At 35.7% G+C, this 24,938-nt stretch overlaps 1 protein-coding gene across 11 annotated transcripts in view; it reads left to right on the forward strand.

Annotated features, from left to right (window-relative positions):
* KIAA1217 (KIAA1217 ortholog) overlaps window positions 1–24,938 on the forward strand; it is a 607,564-nt gene that overhangs the window by 282,976 nt on the left and 299,650 nt on the right. The gene's annotated exons all lie outside the window — the stretch shown is intronic.

Consider the following 24,938-nt stretch of genomic DNA (forward strand, 5'->3'; position numbering starts at 1 on the left):
GATAAAGTTTAAGGTTATAAGAAACCTTCAAAAGCCTCTGGTGTAATCCTCTGCCCGTTATAATACATTTCATTTGCTTAAATGTCTTCAGTGACAAGATACTCATTACTTTTAGAGATAATTTATTATATATTTTTAGGATAGATTTAAAATTATTCAGATTTTTTTTTCAATGAATTGAACTGAAATCTGTCCTTCCCCCCCAACTTCCACCCATTAAGACTTTATTTTAAAAATCCTTGAAATAATTTGATTCAAAAAAAAATCCATCGAGATGAATCTAACCAGCCAACCCTGGAGGTTTAGTGTAGCTCTTTATTCATTCACTCTTCAAGGATCCCATTGAAATAAATCATATTGAAAGTTATCTTCCTATGTGAGTTATTTGCCTAGAAGGAAAATTCCGTACTTTTTTCTCTAAGTGCATGTTAGAAAATCAATCTCCTTTGAAAGTTTTCCCAGAAAGAGTAAACACAGGAATAGAGACTTATTGTATAGAATGTTTTACTCTGTTCTTGACTCTGAATGAACTTGAAAGACCTAAAGAGGAACCAGAAAAGAAAGGTTATGTGAACTATTATTGCTCCCATGTGTTTTTAGGATATTGGTGATTGTTGTTTGTCCTTTCTTCTCAAAGGCAATCATGATGTCAGGGAGTTGATGCCATGGCATGCAAATGAATTCGTTTTGAGTGAGGGAGGACTGTGCGAAGTCACTGGTTCCTCTGGAGCCATTTGGGGCCAGTGACCAGATGGGAGAACTTGGCCTTTTTAACTAAAGTCTTTAATAGGTCTCAAGTTAGAAATATCAATGTGGAAGGGAGACATTTAGAGGAAAATAGATTTTGAAGGAAAAAAAAGCCCAATGAGCTATTTAATTACAAAAGACCATATCTTTTTAACTTTGTTTCCTCATCTGTATATGAACTTAGAATACTCAGGAGGACTGAAAAGGGCTAGGATTCAGATATAGGTCATCTTCCTAATGGATAAAAGAGGATGGCATAGGCATTTGTTAATTTTGCAAAGTTTGTCACCATGAAGTTGAAAAATAAACACCAAATCATATAGCCTTTGCTCCTTTCCCTCCCTAAACCTTTCAAGAAAAACGCACATCCCAATTTTTCTTTAAGCAAAATGCATTCTCCCTTTATCATGCCCAATCAATCAAGGAGGAAGAAAGCTCTTCTTTTTGGGGGACATTAGGTGAGTTAAATACATGATGATCTCAGATTTGAAGGTCTCTGAAGGTGGAGGTTTTCTCCATCTGTCTCTTCCTGTCCAATCCACCTTAGATCCCCTGTGACATCCTTCACTCTGTTTTTTCTTCAATGTCTGTCCATTCTACATCTTTAATTAGAAGATAGAGGGCCAGTTGAAGGAATGCATTCTATCACTTGGACTCTGAGCATCCCAGTTCTCCACTCCCATCAGAGCTCCAATCTGAGATTTGGAATCCAACCAAAGCTGATACAGCATGCACATTGAATTTCCTCATGTGCTGAATTTGAGAGACATTACCTTCAACCAAACAACTACCTAAATCCTGCATTTCTGTAAAGCTAATGATTTCACACTCCATGGACACTGGAAGAATACCTACTTAGAAACATATTCTGCCAGCCATTTGTGGTATTATGATAATAAAGTTAAATTTAAAGGGAGAAGTGCTGAGGTGATGCATATTTTAGAGTTGGCACAGCATTTTCAAAAAATTTTGCATTGCACTATAAAGGTGATTATTGGGAAAAAATACTTTCCAAGGTATCATTGTAAGGAAGAACAGTTAAGGCTTATTTTTAACCTTGACAATTTTATACTTTTAAGATTGGTGTAAATTAAATGGTGCATTCTCTTGCCCCCATCCCAATACTAAAACAGATCATATCCAAGAGAATTAATGAATTGTACTATATGAGATAAAGATTGCAGAGTTTACTTTATGAAGATATGTTCATTTGTTTATAGCAATGTAATAGCAGGAAGTTAGCTTCTATTTAATTTTAAATTTAATTTAATTAGTTTTCTATTTAAAATTAATTTAAAATTTAATTAGTTTAAAGTAAAACTTAAATTAATTTAAAATTTAATTAATTTAAAGTTTAAATTTTAATTAATTTGCTTTAAATAATTTTTGAAAAGTCTTTATAGGATATTGTTTACTTCCTAATGTTCCTGCTATAGAGACTGTTAAGTTTTTCTATCTCATTTTGTCTTACATGGATATCAGGTTTGTCCACTGAAAAAATAGATTAACTTTCATGTACTCCAAGATGACTCAAAATAGAATAATTATAGAGTATGTAAATTTTGACTTTTATTATTAGGCTAACCAGTAGATGGATGTTGGACATTGAGATTAGAATACCAGTGTTCAAATCCTGCTTCAGACAGTTACTAGTTGTGTGGCCCTGGTTGAGTCACTTAACCTATGCCTCAGTTTCCTCAAATGGGAATAATTATTCCAGGGTTGTTTTGAGGATTGTGATATGATTTTATAAGGCTCTTTATAGACCTTAACATGCTTTATATTAGCTGTTATTGTATATTATTATAGGAAAATGCTTTCTGAGGGATCTAGAAAGTCCATTTGCTAGAACAAGGTCATTGTGGCATTAGGATCCTAGCCACCATTATTCTGGAGTCTTGTCTATTTTCTTTCATATTGGCCCTCATCAACACCCTTGCATGGTGACTGGAAAAATATAGATGTTAATAAGTGTTCTCACTATTATGCTGCTGCCACCAATTCAACTTCACCCTTTCCTCTCTTCCACTTCACTCCAGTCTTGTTGGGAAAGTGATGAGAGCATCACTGATATTAGCTAAGGTTAGTAAAGAGAGAATAAACAAAGTTCCCCTCAGCATAAAATTAGCATCTTTGGTATTTTTGATTCTGTATCATTTCCTGAGATAGTACATTTGGCTACAAGGTCAATGAAATTAGTTTTCTCTCATCTGTGATCATACAGCATATTATTAATCTGTCTAATAATAGCACAAATGGAACTTGATGTTTGGAACTGGCATTGTTTGCTTATCTGGCAATTCAAACAAAAGATGATAGCCCTGTTTTCAACAATGAAGTGATTCAGGCCACTTCCAATAGACTTGTGATGGAGAGAGCCATCTGTATCTAGAGAAAGAAATATGGGGACTGAATGTGGATCACGATATAGTCTTTTCACCTTTTTTTGTTGTTGTTGTTGTTGTTTGCTTGCTTATTATTTTCTTTCTCATTTTTTTCCTTTTTGATCTGATTTTTCTTGTGCAGCATGATAAATGTGGAAATAGTTTTAAAAGACTTAAACATGTTTAAAATATATTGGATTATTTCCTCTCGGGAGGGGGAAGAGGGAGAGTGAGGAATAAAAATTTGGAACACTATCTTTTAAAAATATTTTTGCATGTATTTTGGAAAAAATAAAAAGCTATTATTATCTTTAAAAAAAGGATGATACAATTCTGATGGCTGGGGCTCTTTTCATCAAGTCAGGCCAGTTCTAGTGATCTTGTGATGAAAAGAGCCATCTACACCCAGAGAGAGGACTGTGGGAACTGAGTGTGAATGACAACATAGTATTTTCACTTTTTGTTGTTGTTTGCTTGCATTTTGTTTTCTTTAACTTTTTCCCCTTATTTTGATCTGATTTTTCTTGTGTAGCACAATAATTGTATAAATATGTATACATATATTAGATATAACATTTTTAAAACATGTTTAACATATATTGGATTACTTGCCATCTAGGAAAGGGGTGGGGGGAATATAGGGAAAAATTTGGAACACATGGTTTTGCAAGGGTCAATGTTGAAAAATTATCCATGCATATGTTTTTAAAATAAAAAGCTTTAATAAAAAAATGAGCTCCTAGCTGTCATTGTACAGCGCTCCCTCTCATTAAAATCTGAATGATTTCTCACTTAAGGTCATTTATAATGACTTCATATTTTGGAGGGCTTAGATCTGGAAAAGATCAGGGAGGTCAAGTCCAGCCCCCTCTCATTGTACAAATGCTGAAACTAAAACTGACAGCTTATTGGACCATAGATTTGAGCTGGTTATCAAATGTAGCCCTTTCTTGTTAGAGATGGAGAAATTGAGCTTAAGTGATACACAGTGAGATATATATATATATATATATATATATATATATATATATATATATATATATATATATGTATATATCATATACAGATAATATATAAATGGTACAGCTGGGATTAATATTTAGGCCCTTTGATTCGAAGATAGTAAACAGTAGAGCTGAGATCTGAACTTCATGTTCTGAATCCAAAGTCAGTGAGTATTTGTTCTAATCCAACATGTTCTTTATCACTTTGAGTAAATAACCACCACCACCACCACAACAGTAATAACAACAAACATTTAGAGAGTGCTTAAAAGTTTGAAAACTATTGTATACGTGATCTCATTTGATCCTGTGAGGTAGTTGCTCTATTATTATTATTATCCCAATTTTACAGATGAGAAAATTTTGGTTAAGAGAAATCAAGCAACTTCCCTATGTTCATACAGCTAGTAAGTTTCTGAAACAGACTTTTGAATCAGGTTTTTTTTTTTTATTTGAACATCCAACTCTCTGTGTTCCCTTTATCCACTATACCACCTAACTGCTTAGTAAAATAAAAACAAACAGCAATGAAAATCTTATCAACTTGGCCATCTCTAAATAAAATCTCAGTTGAAACCAGGCTAGAAGATTGTTTCTCATAGTTTATTGTTATTTTTCAGCTGTCTTCTGATAGACCCAAAAAGCAAACCAAAGTTGTTTTTTTCTTTTTTTTGATAGTAGAGAGAAATACTCCATGTAATGGTAGAGCTGTCAGCTTTGCTCAGCTGAGGAGAGCTGAGGCTTAGTAGGAGAGATCAGGAAGAGGCAGTTCCAGGTGGCCAGTGAATGGACAATCAGCCCTGCAGCCACATCCTCATCTCCCTGCTGTTCTTTACCTCCTCTCCTCCACCCCATCCTTCATAACTGCCCCAAATAAATATTAAAGGAAAATGGTCCAGATAGTTATTCCTGTTTTGAAAACACTTTTCTTTTTTTTTTTTTTTCTGAACATAAAACAATACTTTCAGGCTTCTAGCTGAGTTGTTTGTTTGATGCTTCTGGAAGACAGCTCTATAAGTTTGTGCCTCTTGTCATTTGATCCTGTTGATGTGACTGGCACTGTGTACGTTAGCTGCAGCTTGAGGAAGCTGTCACAGTTGAGACAGCTTAAGGAGATGTAATTCAATCCCTTTGGACAACTGTGTGAAAATTGCAAAATGAAACATGGTCCGGAATTAATGGGAAGATGAGCAGCTTTGGTCGCAGAGGGGGCAGGATTGCTCAAGATCATGAGGTGAGCCTTTCAAGCATGTCTTTAGTGTGACGAAAAGTCACCCTGCCTTCCATGATTGAGCTGCAGTGCCAGAGAATTGGTCTTTAATAATAATAAAAAAAAAGCTTTTTCATTGTGGGGAAATAGGATGACCCCTGATCTTTCTCTCAGTCTTCATGAAGTTCCAAGGCTCTCAGTAGCCCTACCAAAGCACTTCATCGTGGGAGAGGACTGATATCAGCTCTGAATGTTTTATAAAGTGATCTTCTTTAGCATTACTTTGGATGTATGGCTACTGTGATGATCTCATCTGTTGTCATTTGGAACTGATTCTTAATTAGTGTGAGCTCACCTCCTAGATAGCAACAGAAATACCATAGACACAGAATTATAACCCTGGTAGGAATTACAGTGATTATTGAGACCACATCGTCACTTTACAGATGAGGAAACTGAGGCAAGGAAAATGACTCCAGCTCAAATTGCCATCTCAACCTTAAAATTTTTCCTGATTTCTGATCCCTGACAAAAAAATGTTGATTCCTCTTTCGAACTGCTCTAATGCTGGTACTAGTCTTCACCAGTACTTATTACACATTGCTTTATATTTTAGTATTTGTGTACCTATCTAATTCTCCTACTTGTTAGGACTGTATGTCCTTTTATCAATTTCTTTTCTTTTTTTTTTTTTTTTGGCTTATACATCTTTGTACTTCCCTCAGTACCCAGCACAATGTTTAATAGGTATCAGAGACTTGTTGGCTGTTGATTCTTGAGTTTTAAATATCCAGGTTTCCATTATTCTTGTTCTTTGAGAGTTCAGAGATTTAACTCACTGGAATTAAAAAGTTTGGGGCTTAGGAGATTTCAGTTCACATTCTGGTTCTATTGCTATGTCATATGTGATCTGTGGAAAGCCAGTTCTTATAACTCTGCCTCCATTTCCTCATCTAAATGATGAAAAAGTTGGATAACATGGCTTCTACAGACCCTTTCAGCTCTGAATCCTATGAATTTGCTCGCCAAGCAATATACAACTATGAATCCTTAAAAGACTTTCTTTTCATTTGATCAAACATTATGTTCCCTAGAGAAAGATAGATTTCTAAGTGCTTATCTTGAATGAACTAGAGATGACTTGAAATAAACAGCTGAAGTGTCTGGAAGAAAAGAAAGCCTCCTTAGTAGTTTAGGATCAATTATAAACAGACAGCAATGTGGGAATTCAGTCTCAGGACAGTTTTTCTATGGGTGACATGCAGATTCATGCTGAATGCCTCATGGATTCTTACATTTCCGTCTTTCTTAAATACAAGGATTATATCCCTTACCAGGTTCACACAAGTCTGAACACTGAGGCTGTACGAACTGGTGAAGTTTAGAAAACCTGGAAGAAATAGTCTACAATCACCACAACCCCAGTTGGAAAGTCTGGGACAGTCCAATCTACTCGTGATTCCAGATAGACCAAGCCCAGGGAAGGAGCAATTCTTTGGAATGAAAACAAGCCCAAAATATTAGACTGAATTTATTTATTTAAAAACAGGAAGCTTTTTTTTTTTTAAACAGTAGAGAGAACTTTGGGATTATGAAGGGATAACCAAAGAAGAATCACAAAAAGAAGTTACTCTCATTGCTTTAAAAATAGGAACTTAAAACCTCTCTTGCTCCTTCCAGAAAAACTTCCTATAGGAGGAGGCAACTGGAGCTGAGCTTTAATAGATTATGGGGTAATTATTATGCCTCTAAGAATTCCTTTATTTAAATGTTTGCTTGGTTGTGACCCTCGAAGGTGGATTGCTTTATATTTTTATGGTTTGTATTCAACATATTGAGGCCTAAAAAACAGTGATTAAGTTTTGCAGCCAGAGTGCTTGGGTTCGCCTCAATGCCTCCATATTAAGAGAGAGAGAGAGAGAGAGAGAGAGAGAGAGAGAGAGAGAGAGAGAGAGAGAGAGAGAGAGAGAGAGAGAAAACCCAAAGAATTCCAAGAAAATAGGAATTGGAGGAAGTAATATCAATGAGTTAGCAAGAATGATGGTAGATAAAATTTGTCTGCCAGCTGATGGGACCTTTTAAGAAGTCTTTCAGAGGGTAGGCTTTAACAAATAATAAAGAGATCTCACTGTAATTAAAGTGTTTCAATTCTATCTTTCAAATATTATTTATTTGTGCCACTTTATTAGGTACCTCTATGTAGATAACATAGTAAGTTAGGTCACCATTATCTACCATATGCCATTTTTCCCTATCTCTTCAGAAAATGGAATAAAATATTATAATAAAGGATTTCTGCTCCTTGTGTAAACATATATGAGGGAAGGATTTATGAGATAATAGATTTAGAACTGCAAGGGACTTTGGAGACTATATATATTCCTACTCGATCTTTTTATAGACAGGGAAGCTGAAATTCAGAGAGGGTGGACTTAGATCACATGACTAGGATTTTTAATCTCTCATCTATTTACAAATCCAGTGCTCTTTCTCTGTTAATTACATAATTGTTCCTCAAGCAGCAATAGGGATATTTAATTTAAAGTTCAGTAGCACTTTATAAAACAGTGTTACAGGCAAGGAAGGACACAATGACCAATAGTGTCTGATTCTGAAGTTTTTAGTATATCATAGAGTGAATGAAAGCCTTTATGTGCTCAGATCAAGTCAAGCTACTTTTAGTAAGCACTTAGTATATGTCAGGCACTGTGCTTAAGTGATCATTAAATTAAACAACATTTATGCAGAACTCTTTTTTACAGCATCTTGCATACACTATCCTGTTTGTCTATGCAGCAATCTTATGAGGTAGGTGGTAGAATTCTCATTGTCCCCTTTTACAGGTGAGGAAATTAACTGAAAGAGGTGATGTGACTGACCTCAAAGTCATGCAGCTGAACCTGGAAATTAGTCTTTGATTCAAGGCCAATAGTTCTCCTTGTACCATTCTACCTTAGAAAAACAAAAAGGACTTTTCAATGTTCACTGCTTATAAAGTCTCTGAAATATATGTTGATTGTGTTGCTATTTTTGAGTATCTCACCCTTATCATCTTATTATATCTAAATTGAATCCCTATTTGAGTCACTTTATTTAAAGTAGTAACTACAAGGGAAACTGTCAGAGCTAATGGCCTGGATCTTATTAAGAGGTAAGGCTCTAGAATGTATAATGTAGCCAGCTCACAAGCATCTTAACTTCTTATCAGAGGAAGTTAGACTAGAAGGCATGTTCTATGAGCCTGTGTCTTGTATTGTGCTTAAAAATTCCAGGAGACTGTACTACAGGGCAGTAATTTTGATTTTTTTTTAATTTGGAGTTTATATAGAGACTGATGGAACAGCTTGACAATGAGTTGACACTAATTATCTAATTCATAGTTGAATTTCTTGTGACTAATACTACTAGCTGCTTTTTTGTCCTCCAGCCATAAGGAATTTTAAACTACCATCTCTGAAGTTTTCAGATGCTTTAGGCTTCTTTTTTGTTTCAGCAAAGAATATTTCTATAACATCTTGTCATTTGTATTGCATGTTGCCCATAAATTATTGAAGTTGTTTCACAGTAGCAGCGTTAATGTTATAAAGAAAGTTTTTACAGCTAAGGTGATGCAGAGGATAGAATGCTGGGCTGGGAGTCAGGGATATTTGAGTTTGAATGTGATCTGAAACACTTATGTTTGACCTTGAGCAAATCAATTGCCTTCCATTTGCCTCAGTTTCTTTTATTGTAATATGGAGATGATAATAGCACCTATCTTGAAGGGTTCTTGAGGGTCAAATGAGATATCTGTAGTGTGCTTAGAATGGTGCCTGGCACTTAGTAGGTGCTGTATAAATGCTAGTTGTAATAATTATCATACTGATTATTGTTATTATTAATTAAACAAAGCTATAAAAAGTTGTTATATTATCATTCAGGAAATTAACTGTTTCTTAGATTTTTTTTCCTATAGAGCCAACTATCCCCGTAAGCATTGCTTCCCCCAATATCTTTCCGAGTACCCACTGAAGCTCCAAGGGTGTGCCTGCACATTCCTTAGTTGAGTCTGTTTAGGCAGAACAGTATTTCTGGCTGCTCCCAAAATAATCAATCACTTTGCTTAGACCTGCCAAGAACATATGAAGATTTGCAGATGGGTTCTTTGAAGTTTGACCTGTAGCATAAATTATGAAGTAGAAGACCCTTTCTCATCCTGTTCTTACCATGCTTGTTTCTCATCTCAGTTTGCATTCCAAAAGGGAATGTGCCGCATCCCGGGGTGCCAATTCTAACAGGTTAGAAATCAGTGGCTTTTACAGATGCATCAATGACAGCACCCATCATAAAAGTCAGCTAATGCTTTCTAAATATTTTTAATATATATACTTTCCCTTAAGATCTTGGATAATACAGCTGTTCTTGAGCTCCTGTACTGCATATGCTATCTTACAGTATTTGCTAAAATATGACCTACTCATAACACTTCTGAAGTGCATATAATTCTTCTGTCTCATTTATACCAGGGATTTTTACATCCATATAAGGTGAAGAACTAGTGAGAAAAATTTTGTTAAGAGATATGTGGGTAAAAAAAAAGACATGGTCAATTTCAAGAAGAATACTTCAGAATATTAAATCTGGAATTAGAGGAGCTGAGTTCAAATCTCAACTTGCCATTTACTAACTTTGTGACCATGGGAGAATACATCCCCCTCACTGAACTTCATTTCCTCCTCTGCAAAATAAGGGGTTTGGATTTATATGGTCACTGAGATTCCTTCTGGTTCTGGATCTGTGGTCCTCTGGTTATGTGTCCTTCAGGCATCTCTTTGAGATGTTCAGCTATAGAGAAGTAGAAAAGGCCTTTTCTGATCTATGGCATAGTCTCTGATGTATGTTAGATTCCTCATTGGGCATTCCTTGCACCACTGAAGTCATAGACAGGGACCAAAAGACAAAAAAAACCCTTTTATTATTCATTATGGAATATTATTCTATAAGAAATGACTAGCAGGATGATTTCAGAAAGGCCTGAAGAAACTGACATGAACTGATGCTGAGTGAAATGAGCAGAACCAGGAGATCATTGTACACTGTACACAACAACAAGATTAGACAGTTATCAATTCTGATGGATGTGTCTCTCTTCAATAATGGGATGATTCAGACCAGTTCCAATAGTCTTGTGATGGAGAGAGCCATCTACATCCAGAGAGAGACTGTGGGAACTGAGTGTGCAACACAACACAGCATTTTCACTCTTGTTGTTTGCTTGCATTTTATTTTCTTTCTCATTTTTTTCTTGTTTGATTTTATTTTTCTTGTGCAGCAAGATAATTGTATAAATACCTATGCATATATTGGATTTAAAATATTTCTACATGTTTAACATATTTTGGACTACTTGCCATCTAGGGGAAGGCATGGGGAAGAAGGGAGAGGCATGGAACACAAGGTTTTACAAGGGTTAGTGTTGAAAAATTATCCATGCATATCTTTTGAAAATAAAAAGCTTTAATTTTTAAAAAAAGAAATACATCCCTACTAAGGATGGAAGTCATAATGGTTGTTGTCATTCATTCTTGAAGAAGACAAAAATGAAATTACATTGGAGTCAAGGTACAGTGTATCCAACTATGGGTGATCAGAACAATACACACTTTGGAAAGTTCTACCACAGTTCAGGCACTAGTAGTCCACGTGAACATTTGGAGTGAAGATGTCTCGAAATCTGTGCATCTCATCTTTCTTTTGGGCTACTAAAATTCTCTATTACTCAGAGCACAGCACCTTCTTTGGTGTGAGCATGCTATGCTGGAAAATCCTTTGCTAGTGTCCCCCATGTCACACAATCAATTCCGAAGTTCTTGAGAGAGACCTTGAGAATATCCTTGCAACTCCTTCTGACATCCATATGAGTGCTTAGTCTAACATCAGTATGCTAGACACACAGAAAAGTATATAAACTTATTCTTTACTTGGAAGGAGTCTACTTGGAAGAAGGGAGGCAGGTGTTTAGAGCCAGAGACATGAGTAAGAAGATGCATGAGGGATAAGGGCAGATGGTTTTCTCTCCCAGAGGTGCAGTGTCATGTACGCGAGGGCCCATGGCAAATAAAATTTGTTGTTGCAGACTCATGTCTGACTTCTGCCATTGAGAAATTTGGAGAACTCAAGGGTTGTATCAAAAGACAAGACCTCTTAGAGACATCCATTCCTTTAGGCATATATGGTGGAAAGTTTTAGTTAAATAATATAACTGCACTAAGCATGTGTAAGAGCTTGTTTTTATATTCTAAATTTGCTATTTTATCCCTCTAATTACTTGTAAAAATAATTTTAACATTTGTTTTTTAAAATTCCTAATTCTCCCCCTCTCTCTCCCTGCCCATGCCCCCACTGATAAGACAAGCAATTTGATAAAGATTGTCCATGTGCACTCAAAGAAAATATATAAGTACTTGTTTTTTAATGTTTTCTTAACTGTATTTCAATAGAATTGGTTGCCTTTTAATCCTATGTATTTCACTTTATGCATTTGAAAACATTATTCTGAGGAATTGTAAGCTTTGTAGGACTGCTGAGGTGATCCATGACAAGTTAAGTCAACCTTAAAGTTAAGTCAACATTAAAACAGCCTACTCTGCACCAGACACTGTGCTAAATGCTAGGGATAGAAAGAAAGACTTACTATGTATGAACAAGATTTATATGTGTATAAACTGAATATTATCTCAGGGGCAAGGTGCTAATGTTAAAGGGGATCAGGAAAGTAAGGCACCTAGGAGCCACAGGGATCTGATGCAGACTTGGAATTGGAAACTTGCCTGAGCCACTTCCTACCTGTGTGACCCTGCACAAGCCACTTAACTTTAGCCTCAGTTTCCTCATCTGTTACATGGGGATAATAATCCTCACATGGTTGTTGTGAGGATCAAGTGAGATAACATATGCAAAGCGTTTTACAAACCTGGAAATATTCTAAAAATGCAACCTACTATAATTACCAGAAAAAAAGTTAAGGACCCCCATTCCAGATAGAAGATGCTCCTTCATTTTGTATCCCTTTGCCTCCTTCCTCTCAAAAGTAGTCAAAATAGACTGAAGGCATTCTGGAGAGGGACTCTTTACAAGCAATGGATTTGTCATTTTTCAGGTGAGTTGAGTGGAATGGGACCTGAATGGATACTAGCCAGTGATGATGTTTTTACACAAGACCTGGAATTTTCATCTCTCCTTCATGCCCTTTATGCTCTATGTTTTTTTTGGAGACTTCCCAAAATAGGCGCAGATCATTTCAGAAGCTAAGGGATGTTGTACCAGGGTTAAGAACTCTGGGTCAGCCTTCACTTCAAAGTGCTTTAATGTTGATAGATCTGACTCAGTTATAATTGTCTTTAATATAACATTATAAATTTTACTTTATTGCCTGAGCAAAGGAATTGCCGCTTAACACAGGAATGTTAAGAATTAATGAGCATGTGGAAAACACTCTAAAGTACTTATTAGAGCTGAGCAAAACCAGCCTTTCTTCTAGAGACGAGTTTCAGTGAGAGTGTTGGAAGAGTGTTGTTTGAGTGTAGGAGCAGGCTATTAGGAACAAAGGATGAAAACCATCTAATGTGTAAACAACTATTAAAAACAGGACTTTTGATGAATTAAAAGTAAAATGGTAGACAAAGAACTCATTCATCTCTGTATGTATAAGTACAATACATATAACATAGGTGGTACACATATGTACATACATACACACAGAGACATGTTGTTGTTTTTCCTTTGTTCTCGAAGATGGCCGTGACATCAGGAAAACTAGTGAAATAAGAATGCATTAATTCTTTTTTTTTTTTTTTTTTTTTTTTTTTTTTGGCTGAGGCAATTGGGATTAAGTGACTTGCCTAGGGTCCCACAGCTAGGAAGTTAAGTATCTGAGGTCAGTTTTGAACTCAGGTCCTCCTGATTTCAGAGCTGGTGCTCTATCAACTGTGCCACCTAGCTACCCAAATGTATTAATTCTTTTTAAAAAGAATAATCTACCCATTTTATCATTTTAATATTTTTAAAAATTCCTTTCCTTTTGGGAGAATTTCAGAGATAGAAAAAAAATAAACATGTGAAATATCATGTATTACCAATATAAAATGGCAGGAGAAGATTTCAGAAAACCAGAGCTCAACCTAATGGATATTATTAACCACTTCTACAATGAAGTCTAGGGTTTATTCTTCCTATGGTTTCCATATGTTCAGGTGAAACTTAAATCTGACCCGGTCTTTATGCATGTGCTGGAGATTGACATATTGGAACAGTGCTTTTGAAATGAAATAAAAAATATTCCTACTACCATTATTTGAGATACTGAAGTGATTTTTGTCTCCTGGAAAATTTCATGAGATCATTTTGGGGCTTTCTCCAACTACCCACCTTTCCAGGACAAAAGAAATATTAGAAAGGTTTTTCTATTGTCCATTAGAAAACAGAATGTAGATCTATTCTACAACCTGGTTGGAAAGGGAGTGTGGGGAAAAAAAAAGTTTTAGGACCTCCTAATTTAGAAGTCGCAACAGTATGCAGATCACTTACAAATTAATTGAGAGTGCTACAATTAAGCTTCGTTAGAGTAAATAACTCCATTCTCCCACTACATTTAAAGATCAAAGAAAAATGAATCCACTGAGCTTTTAATTTTTGGTGGTGATGGGCATTTGGGAAAATACAGATTCTAAATGAAGCTAACAAATAATCCCCAAACCTCATTTTCAGAAATTGTTTCAACTTTCTTTCTAAGTAAACCTTTGATCACAGTTTTCTATAATTGGAGTATTATCTCCTTTCCCATCCATAAATCAAGCATTTACTGGATACACTGGAAGCCGTGCTAAGTTCTATCTGGAGATACAAAGCAAAAGAAAATAGTTTCTGCTTTCAATTAATTTAGCATATAGGCAAGAGAAAAAGCATTTCCTATTTGCCGATAAAGATAGAACTAAATGAGCAGTTACCTAGCTAGAGTTAAACTTTTTTTTTTTTTTAAGTGCCTGCTATATGGCAGGTCTTTGCCATCAAACAGCTGACATTCCAGTGAAGTGGACAACCTGCAAACAACGATATATAACCACCAAAATTGGAAATTATTACGGAGGGAAGATACTAATATTAAGCAGGCTTTCTTGTAGAAAGTAAGATTTCTTCTGGGATTTCCCCATGATCAGTGAGCTACTATGTATAAGAAGCAGAATTTGAACCTCGGCCTTCTTGACTCTGAGACTAGCTCTCATTCAAGGGAATCTGAGAGATGGAGATGAGAAGGAAGAATAAGTACCTAGGAGAGAGACAGCCAGTGAAAAAGCCCCTTCAGGAGAAGCCAGGCAGCCAGTGTCACTGGTTGAAGAGTATGTGGAATGGAGTAAGGTTTAAGACTGGAGAGGTAGAAAGCGGCTAGATTATGGAGTTTTGAAAGCCAGACAGAGGGTTTTTATTTGATCCTAGAGATCAGAAGTAGCCATGGCATGTGATTGAATTAGGCAGGAGTAGTGGGTGGTGTGTGACGTGGTCAGCTAATGAAGGACCCTGGATAATCAGTCCTAAATCTCTGCCACATCATGGCAGAGTTCTCCATGCCCAAAATGTTTTCTCTCCTCATTTCCTTCTGTGGGAATCCTTTGAGTCTAACCTCAAGACCCACTTCTTTCCAGAGTTCCTGATTTTCTTCTAGTTCAATCTCCTCATCCCTAAATAGTTGTGTGTATATAGCTTGTCTTTATTGATCTGTGAATTTACTGTGTACCCACTATTGGATCATCAGTGTCCAGCACAGTGCCTCAGAGGAGATAGTTAATTAGATGCTTATTGATTGATTGGTTGGTTGGTTGGTTAGTTGCAACTCTGAGATTTCTTTCTTTACTTCTTAAGCAAGATGGTCAGACTAGCCATTCCATGGATGGTCTCTTAGCTCTTTCTTTTCTACTTTAAAAATTTTAAAACTCATCATCCTTTGATGAGTGTCAGAATGATAAATATAAGTATCTATAATAATATAATAATAAATGTAAGTACATAAGAATATAGGGAAGGAGGAGGGTTTTTTTTTTAAAGGGAGACTAAATTTTGTTCTTACTTGGGCTCACTTTGCATTTATAAGACATTTAAAACTCGGAGGAAATTATGTATTTGATTCTCTGCTTGTTTCCCCAAATTGTTCAGTGATGCCTGACTCTTTCATGACCCCATTTGGGGTTTTCTTGGCAAAAATGCTGGAGTATTTTGCCATTTCTTTCTCCAGCTTATTTTACAGATGGGGAAACTGAAGCAAACAGGGTTAAGTGACTTGCTTTGGGTCAAACAATTAGGAAGTGTAAGAGGCTAGATTTGAATTCAAGAAGATGAGTCCTGGAGATGACTCCAGATCCAATACTTCCTCCATTGTGCCACCTAGTTGCCCCATTCCTCCTTTAGATTAGAGCAAAGCTGGGAATAACTATGTTTTAAGTTGTCAAACCACCTCACTCCTTTGTTTTTTTAACTAAAAACCACAGTTGTTCGAAGTTTAGGTAGGTGGTCTTGAAGCACCTCTGCCTTTATTATTGCTTGGTTCTACTTCATATTTGTCACAAAAAAAAGTTTTCACCAAGTTTGCTTCTGTCACAAAAAGCCAGAATAAACAGGGCTCACAGACATTTTGCCTAAATGGGTTCCAATGGAATCCAAGTTTGGAAAATAACCACAAACCATGCTGCACAAGGACAAGTTAAAAGAATTGTGAATATTTAGTCTGGAGGAAGAAAGATTTGGGGGAGTAATGATAGAAAGAGATGAAGAAAGGAGGATGACAGCTGTCTTCAGAAATCTGAGGCACTGTCATCTGAAAGGGATTTATACTTGTTTTTCTTAGCCAAAGAGAGTAGATTTGGGAGAAAGGGCTAGAAGTTGCCAAGAGACAGATTTAGACTTGATGTAACTAATAATTAAGAAAATAAGTTGGATTGGGATTTCATTTTGTGTGGGGAACTCTTAGTTTAGGTAACTTCTGTCTGTGCAAATTGGACCTTCTCTTCAGCCTTGTCTAAGAGAGTAATTTCGAACACTAAAACATTAGGTGATTTCCCCATGATGAGCAAACTACTACGAGAAACAGAATTTGAACCTTGGTGAGTTTTCCTGACTTACACTATGCTGTCTAGCATTTGCTCTTCAATTTGAATGAGCCAAGTCAAAAATTGGTGAGTTCTGTAACGCTGAAAGTTTTCAGGTGGAGGTTAGGGATGATATAAAGGATTGAATCAGATGATGGTTGAAGTATCTTCCAATTCTTAGATTCTGATTCAAAAAGTAGACATCCACAAGAGGTGATAATCTGTCATTTGGATACCAAACCCCACTATAAACCCTGGAATTCAACCAGTTACAATTCAACAAAAAACATATACAGGATAACTAGTATGGGAAAAGCACAAGGTAATGGATTTACTTGTTACCCATGAGTCCAGGGTTGTTGCTAAATGTGCCAGATACATTTATTATGATTGGGAAGTATCAAAGTACAACAGAGGAAGCCCTCAACTTTGACACAGAAGACTTGTGTTCCAAGTCTCTGCTCCAATCCTAATAACTGTGACTGAGCAAAATCACTTGATCTTCTATTTCTTATATGTAAAATAGAGATGATGAGTTGTGAGGGAAAGATTATGTAAACCTTAAAATGCTCTATGTAAATGTGAATATTTAATATTTCTATGGTAGTGAAAAATTTCACTTCTCTACACCCGAATTAATCACAGAAGGTTTTCCTTTAAAAAGTAGGATTGAATTCCTGAATGAATAATCGAGATGGTTTGACAAATGCAGGCATAGTAGTTTGAGTTATTAGGGAAAATATGAATAAAGATGTAGAAACAGTTCTACATAAGAAATAGTATGAGCCAAAGCAGATTTAACAGATATATTTTTAAAGTCTCAGGATATTTTATAATGACTCCTTTCAATATCAGTTACCTTTGGGTTCTTGATCCCAAAAGCAGACTTTACCCAAAAGGGTTAAAGGAAGAGGAAAAAGTGCTTTTTCTTCCATACCTGTTGATTATCTCCAGTTTGCCCCTGTAAATGGCTTATTTGTGGGTAATTGTTTGCATATTGTCTGTCCCATTAGACCATGAGCTACCTTAGTAGGGACTGTCTACTTTGTTCATATCTACAATCATTAGCACAGTGACACATAGTAGGTGGTCATTCAATGTTTGTTGACCCACTGGTGGCAAATAACTAGAAACTAAAGGATTGCCTATTAAATGAGGAAATCTCCAAGTCAGAACTTATTAAACTTTTTTCACTTGCAACTCCTTTTTTCACCCAAGAAATCTTCATGATCCTAGAGATATAAATATATAAAATAGGTACACAAATCATACATTTAATGATAAATCATAATTTTACAACCTTTACAATTAGTTACGGACTCCATATGGGGTCTTGACCCACGGTTTAAGAAGTTGGGATTTATGTCAAAGAGAATTGGAAAGACTACACAAACTGATGCAGGGGAAAATGAGCAGAATCAAAACAATTTGTACACATATATTTTGTTATGTAATTGTTATATTAAGTTGCATTATATTATAAAATGATATAAAAACGAGCCATTTTAAAGACTTGCAAACTGAACAAAAACAGGACAACTGATGCAATATAACAACAACAATGTAGATAACTCTGAAAGTTGTAATGAACTGTACAATAACCACTTATCATTCCAGAAGGTCAAAGATGAGACATTATCTCTTGAAAGAGAGATGATGGATTTAATGTGCAGAATTAGAACACACACACACATACACACATGGTTTGTTTTGTTCTTTTTAGCACAGGCTTTAGTTTGTTTGACAACACATATTTACTACAAGAGATTGTTTTTCTTTTCTTTTTCTATGGGATTGAGTGTAGGAAGGAGAGAAAATATATTTTTGGTTAATAAAAAAATTTTAAAAATAGAAAAGTTGGGAAGTACTTCAAATATGCATGTTGTATACCTTTCAAATGAATTCACTGTATTGTAAGTTTTGTTTAATTGTTACACTGTTATAAGAGTAACAACTCCTCAAGGGGTTAGAGTGATCTGGGAGTGTTTGCCAACAGAAAAAGAAGAAACCACATCATTATAACTTTTTTTTTTTTTCCCCCTGAGGCTGGGGTTAAGTGACTTGCCCAGGGTCACACAGCTAGGAAGTGTTAAGTGTCTGAGATCAGATTTGAACTCGGGTCCTCCTGAATTCAGGGCTGGTGCTCTATCTACTGCGCCACCTAGATGCCATCACATCTTTATAACTTAAAAAAAAATTTTTTTCAATGTAATTTAAAAAATAATTATGGAGTCAGTCCAGCCTTTCTTGAAAAACATAATTGAAAGACCACTGATTCTGGTCAAACCTCCCCTCTGTGATCTTGGGGAAAATCCTTGACTTTCTCAGGTTTCAGTTTCCCCAGCTATAATAAGAAGGAGTGGGCTGCATACTCCCTGAGGTCCTTTCTAGATATAAAACAATGCTAGCTTCTCAGGTCCATTGTGAATTTTAGCATGAGAGTGGGCTAGCCTCAGCTTTAGAGTAAGGGTGGGCATTAAGTGTTGTACCAGTCGGCTTGTCTCAGCTCTGAACTTTTACTAGTCCTTCAGGATTCTTGGCTTTCCTTCTTTTAAGTAATGCATTTGATCTCAGACTTCCTGTCCCAAACTGAGTCAAGTAATCCCCAGTGAAGAAGATGAACTGGGCTGGCCTGACCTGCTTTCTCCTGTGCTCCTGTTCCTTCTAAGTAAACCTCTCCTTTGTCTTCTTGACTTGTTCATCTGGATTCCATTGCTTTATTTCCTCCTCACTTAGAGCTGAAGCTAGATTTGAATCCCTTCCCTGGCCCCAGGGAAACACATCCTGGCATGCTCCTCCTAGGTTTGGCCTTGCCCATTTCCTCATCTGCCTCTGGCTTTCAGCTTCTCCAGCAGTACTTTACTGTAACTCTGTCCCAAGACAGCTAAGGAAGCAGAAAGTTACAGGCTTCTTGTGAGAAGACTGGGCCATTTAATTGTTCATTTCATAGGCTACTTGTTTTTTTCTATTTCAGACAAGGAATAACTGCCTCTGCACTGAATTTTTCCTATGCTATTAGCCATTTGGAAAAAATTAAATTAAATTAAAAAAATTTGTTCCTAACAATAATCTTGAGAAGTGGGTGCTATTGGGATCCTTATTTTAAAGATGAGAAAATTGAAGCAAGCAGTAAGTAACTTGTCAGGATCATAAATGTCTGAGGTTGGTTTTAAATTCAGATCTTCCTGACTCCAGGCCCAGTGTCTATCCATTGTGCCAACTCGGTGCCCCAGTTGGAAATAGTCATCTCAACATCCATTCTAAAATAGCGGGGCAGATGAAAAATACATAATGTCCAAGTGGTAGCATGAGGCTGATAGGGCAACCCATTTTCCTAGTTTATCACTATAGATATGGTATATCAGGGCAGCTAAGTGACTCAGTGAATAGTGAGTCAACCTGGAATCAGGAGGAGGACCTGAGTCCAAAATCAACTTCAGACACTTGTTGAGTAACCCTGGGCAAGTCACTTATCCCTGTTTGTCTAAGTTTCCTAATCTTTAAAATGAACTAGAGAATGAAATGGCAAACCACTCTAATACCTTTGCCAATAAAACCCTAAATGGAATTATGAAAAGCCAGATAAAACTGTAAGGATTCAATAATGACAATTAATAGATATAATAGAAATAACAATCAATTAGATATAGATGTGTAGGTCTTAGATAAATAGTAACAATGGCCTAGAATAGACTAAAAGGAAAAAAAATCTGGATCACAATTGAGAAATTACAAAGGGCTTTCTATGATCCTAAATTGTTCCTGCAAAAGTTTATCCTTTTTACACCAGGATGCAAAAAGATCTCAATAGGCTGCCATGTTAGGTGACATCTAATAAGATTAAAACATCATAAATGAAAATAAAAGTAAAGTCTTATTAAACCTATCCTTTCTCAGCCTCAGTTCCTTAACATAAGAAATAAAGGTGTTTAACTAGACTAGAGAGGTAGATTCAAAATCTATCATGCTCAGACTTATTCATAGGCATATGAATCTCTATCCACTGTGTGGATAGAGTGGATAGAGGAGTCAGGAATATTCTTTCTGAGTCAAATCTGGCCTCAGACACATGCTATCTGTGTCGCTAGAACAGGTCATTTTACTCTGTTTGCCTGAGTTTCCTCATCTGTAAAATGAGCTAGAAAAGGAAATGGCAAACTGGTGTCTTTACCAAGAAAACCCCAATTGGAAGTCATGAAGATTGGACATGATTGCAAACCAACAACAAAAATTATTCTCTTTTTGGATAGAAGTTACAAAGAGGTGAATTTAAATTTCTTATAATGAAAAACTTCTCAGTAATTGGAGTTGCCTGAAAATCGAATGGGCTGTCTTGGTAGTATTGCTTTTTTCTCATCACTCAGAGAGAGGGCTTTAGGAAAAGACTGCAGGACTACTTACTAGGAGTGTTAGAATTGTTTTTTGGCTTGCCTGGGACAACTTTCTGTTACCATTTAAACTATATTGATTCGAACTCTTAGTAATGTATAACGTCCATAGATTTTCATTTCATGGTTTCTGTTTTTGACCCCTCAGTAGCTTTTCTCACTTGTTTTGAATTAGGATGTCTAGTTTCATGTGGACTCTGTGAGTCAGAAAATACATTGCTCATTTAAAAAAAAGGCTTAAGCCCGATTAATGAGGTTTCTAATTACAGGAAATAATCACAAGCCATTTTATATTTCAAGTAAAAGGTGTTTTTTTTTGTTGGTTTTTTTTTTCCTTTTTGGAAAAGCTTGTTTGTCTTTTCTATTTTTCCAGATTCATTATAAAAATACTATGGTGCTTAATAATACTTCGTTTCAACAGTCTTCATTTGTGGGGATGGGGATTGATTTCCCTGGAATAAAAGATAGGATTTAACAGATCTGTTGGAACTTGTTGGCCACGTCTAAGGTATTTCATTTCCCCCCCTAATGAATGTACAATTAAACCTTACTTATCTGAATTAGGCTCATAACTTCTGATAACTATCAGCTCCATCACTTCTGTGAAGGTAGGAATTGCTTCAGGTATGGCTAAGTGAAATTTTATGGAACAGAGTTGGATGGTGAGTTTCTCCACAGTTGCAAATCGAAAGATATAAAACAACTCTACCTCATGCATTTGTGTTAGCCACAATGGCAGTCTGCAGCTTGAGAAACACGTGGGCTTGAAAGGGCATCTTAGGACAATTGCAGAGGCACAGGAAGAATTGAGGTAGGCAGAATGTAATTTTACATCTTGCAATTTGGCTAGGCCCTTGAAATAAAACATTCAAACTCATCTGAAAATTACTAAAAGACTTTTAATGACACAGCTGCCAAACCCTGTCTGGGCTCTGCTCTTTAATGTTACTCTAATTTCCTAGTAAGAAGAATGGTCTGTATATTGGAGATTAATTTTGACAACATTGAAGTGATTTTCCCCTCCTCCTACAAAGTCTTTTTCCTCAAATTCTCAATTGTTTTTTTTTTTTCATTTTGCCTACTAGTAAACTGAGGCACTTCAAGAGAAAATTACTTTTTCTGGTTTAGATCTTTCAAAGTCTTCTGTCTACTTTTAACTGTGGCTAACTAGCTACCATGTGGATGTTTGTAAAGTAGTTTGCACTTTAACTCATATGATCCTGACAATAGCCCTGGGAAATAGTTGCTGTTCTTGTTCTATTTTTCAAATGAGGAATCTTAAGCAAACTGAGATTAAGTGACTTATCCAAGATCACTTTGCTAATAAATGTCTGAAACAGTATTTGAACTGAAAGCTCCCTGACTGACCCCCAAGTACTGCTTTATCACTTAGTTCCTCAAGTATTTACTCCTTTTCTATTAAAGTTTTTTTTTTCTCCAGTAAAAGGCAGAGAACTGCGGAAATATACTTAATGGCCTTTTAATATGTTGTAGTTGAAAATATTTGTAGTAATTACAAAATAGGTCTGCTTTTAATAAAACATAATTTCTTTAACAGATTTAATAAATTGACAGCAGGTTAGGATAACACAGGAGAACAAGGCTTTTTAGCAGAATCTGTCCTACAGAGAATACTCTAATCTACAAAAGCTACATTTCATTCATCTATAAAGTCAAGTTTTCTGTAATCTGAAAAAGCATCTTTTTTTATCCTATCATACTTCACTTTCAAATAAAACAGCAGGAAATAAACTGCAGCAAAATGTAAGTGTCCCCTAGAACATATATATCATTTTGGGGGCCCAAGAAGCCTTTAAAGAGTGGAAAATACTTTCCTTAAAAAAAATTAAAAAAGAAAGTTTTTATTGCTGTGTTTAGTTTTATATCAAAGTCATTCTTGGAAATAACAACAGCAAAATAATAGCTAATGGTTATAAAGTTTACAATTTTATTATAAATAATATTTGTTACATATTAGTATATTATCTCATTTGATCTTCACAGTAATCCAGAGATGAAGGTGCTATTACTAATCCTATTTGACACATGAACTCTTAATTCTTCTAACAATTGAATCCTCCCTTAAAGTACAGGAAGGTAATTAAGCAAAAATCATCCATTCAGTGGCTATGTCTGACAAGGTTAAAGATCTTCTTTCTACCAAGGGAAAAGGAATATGTTTCATTATTTGTACTCCCAAACCAGTGTGAGCTTTTTACAATGACTCAGAATTCTGCTTTCTTTTAGTGTGCTTTTCTTTAACAATATTGTTGTAAATGTGTTTATTCTTCTGATTTTGCATATTTCATTGAGCATCACTTCCTAGAAATCATCCCATATGTCTCTGAAGTTCCTATCATTTCTTACTGTACGATATTCCATTAGTTTTTCACATCTCAGTTTGTTTACTTAGAGTTCCCCAGTGGGTACCCAATTTATTTCTAGTTCTGCAATCATGAAAACATTCACTCTAATATCTTGGTCTGCATTGAACCTTGCTTTCTGTCTTTGATTTCTTTTTAGAGGATTTCCAATTAGAAGATTTCTGACTCTTTTCTAAGTTGGATGAACAGGAGTTCTTCCCATCATACTCAGGATTCTTCTTGATGAACCTTGTAATTCTTCTAGTTGTAAAGAAGGATTATCTATCTCAAGCATGGGTTCTCTCTGTAATATGTCATCATGTACAATAAGAGCATAATGTTCAACAAAAAAGGAAGAAATCTGGATTGAGTTTCCAGAGGACCACATAGTACCATATCCCAGTGATTATTCCACTTCTTGTGGCCACTTGGAAAAAATTAAATCTGATTTTAAATTAACAGACTCTGCCAACACTTCCTGAAGTCCTCCTCCCACTCATACATTTTTTGAAAGCGTGGGTGATTTCTGGGCCATCCCAGAAGGCACTTTTATGCTGTGCCTCACTAGCTGTGTATATTTTCAGTTTGTCAAATAGCATTATTAACACAAAGCACCTCAGACATAGGGAAATTAGGGACCCTTAGATGGCAAGATTATCCTATTATCTAATATTTTTGCCCATCATTGCTAAAAATATTCTAACTGGAGTGTCTACCTTTTTTGATTTTACAAATCTGCTTTTTCAAAGTTTAAGATTCAGAGATTTTGCCTGAAGTTAATAAAGGCCCCATAAGGTATCTATATTACTTTCAGATAATAACATAAACAAATATATGTACAGGATTAAGTGGGATTTTAGATGTATTGTTATTTTTAGATATATTGCTGTTGTGAGGATATAGAGACTGAAAGACGGGAGATCATTTTGTTCAAATGAAAGATAAAGAACTCTATTAGATTGGGAGCTTTGAGATAGAGAGAAGGCAACAGATATAAGAGATATTGAGGTAGAACCATTTGGACTTTGCATCTTATTGGATGTAAGGAATGAGACAGAAATAAGAAAAAAGGATGACTTTAAGGATAGAACCTCTTTTTTACCCCCCCCAAATTATCAAAGTTATTGACAGAAATTCAGTAATCACACTTGCATGTTCCTTAAATACCCAGTAGATAGTAATAGTCTATCCTGTCCTGGTGAATTGAACTCGCTGTGATACCATTTTTCTTATTTACTTTAGTTTTCCTTTTTCTGTTAACCTTTTTATTCTGTTTTTCTTAATAATTCTCTTTGCCATAAAAAAGTGGAAGCAAAATAGCTCCCTCCTCTCTTGCTTTAACATTGACTGTTTTCTTCTAACCTAATTCTAATTCTTACTTGCAGTAGATAAGAAAATCCCTTCTTTCATCCTTCTCTTACCTCTCATGTAGCAATCAGTAATAACAATAATAATGGTTCATATTTCTCTAATGTTTTAAATTCTAAAAATTGCCGCTTTAGAACCCTAACTTGGAATTCTGACTTATTGGGAAATTTTAGTTGCAAGGTTGGGAGTATAGAAGAGTGGTACAAAGCATTACAAACTAGTACAATCACACCAAGAGAAGAGAGACAGGCTGTTTCTAGTTAGTCAAATAGCCAATGACTCTTCAATCTTAAGAAAGAAGTAAGTTTTAAGAGATGGAAGGTGGCAAGCAGCAAGATCTGGTAGTGGGAGGAGGATAGC

Source organism: Sminthopsis crassicaudata, chromosome 5 (assembly GCF_048593235.1).
Source record: "Sminthopsis crassicaudata isolate SCR6 chromosome 5, ASM4859323v1, whole genome shotgun sequence".
NCBI classification, from domain to species: Eukaryota; Metazoa; Chordata; class Mammalia; order Dasyuromorphia; family Dasyuridae; genus Sminthopsis; species Sminthopsis crassicaudata.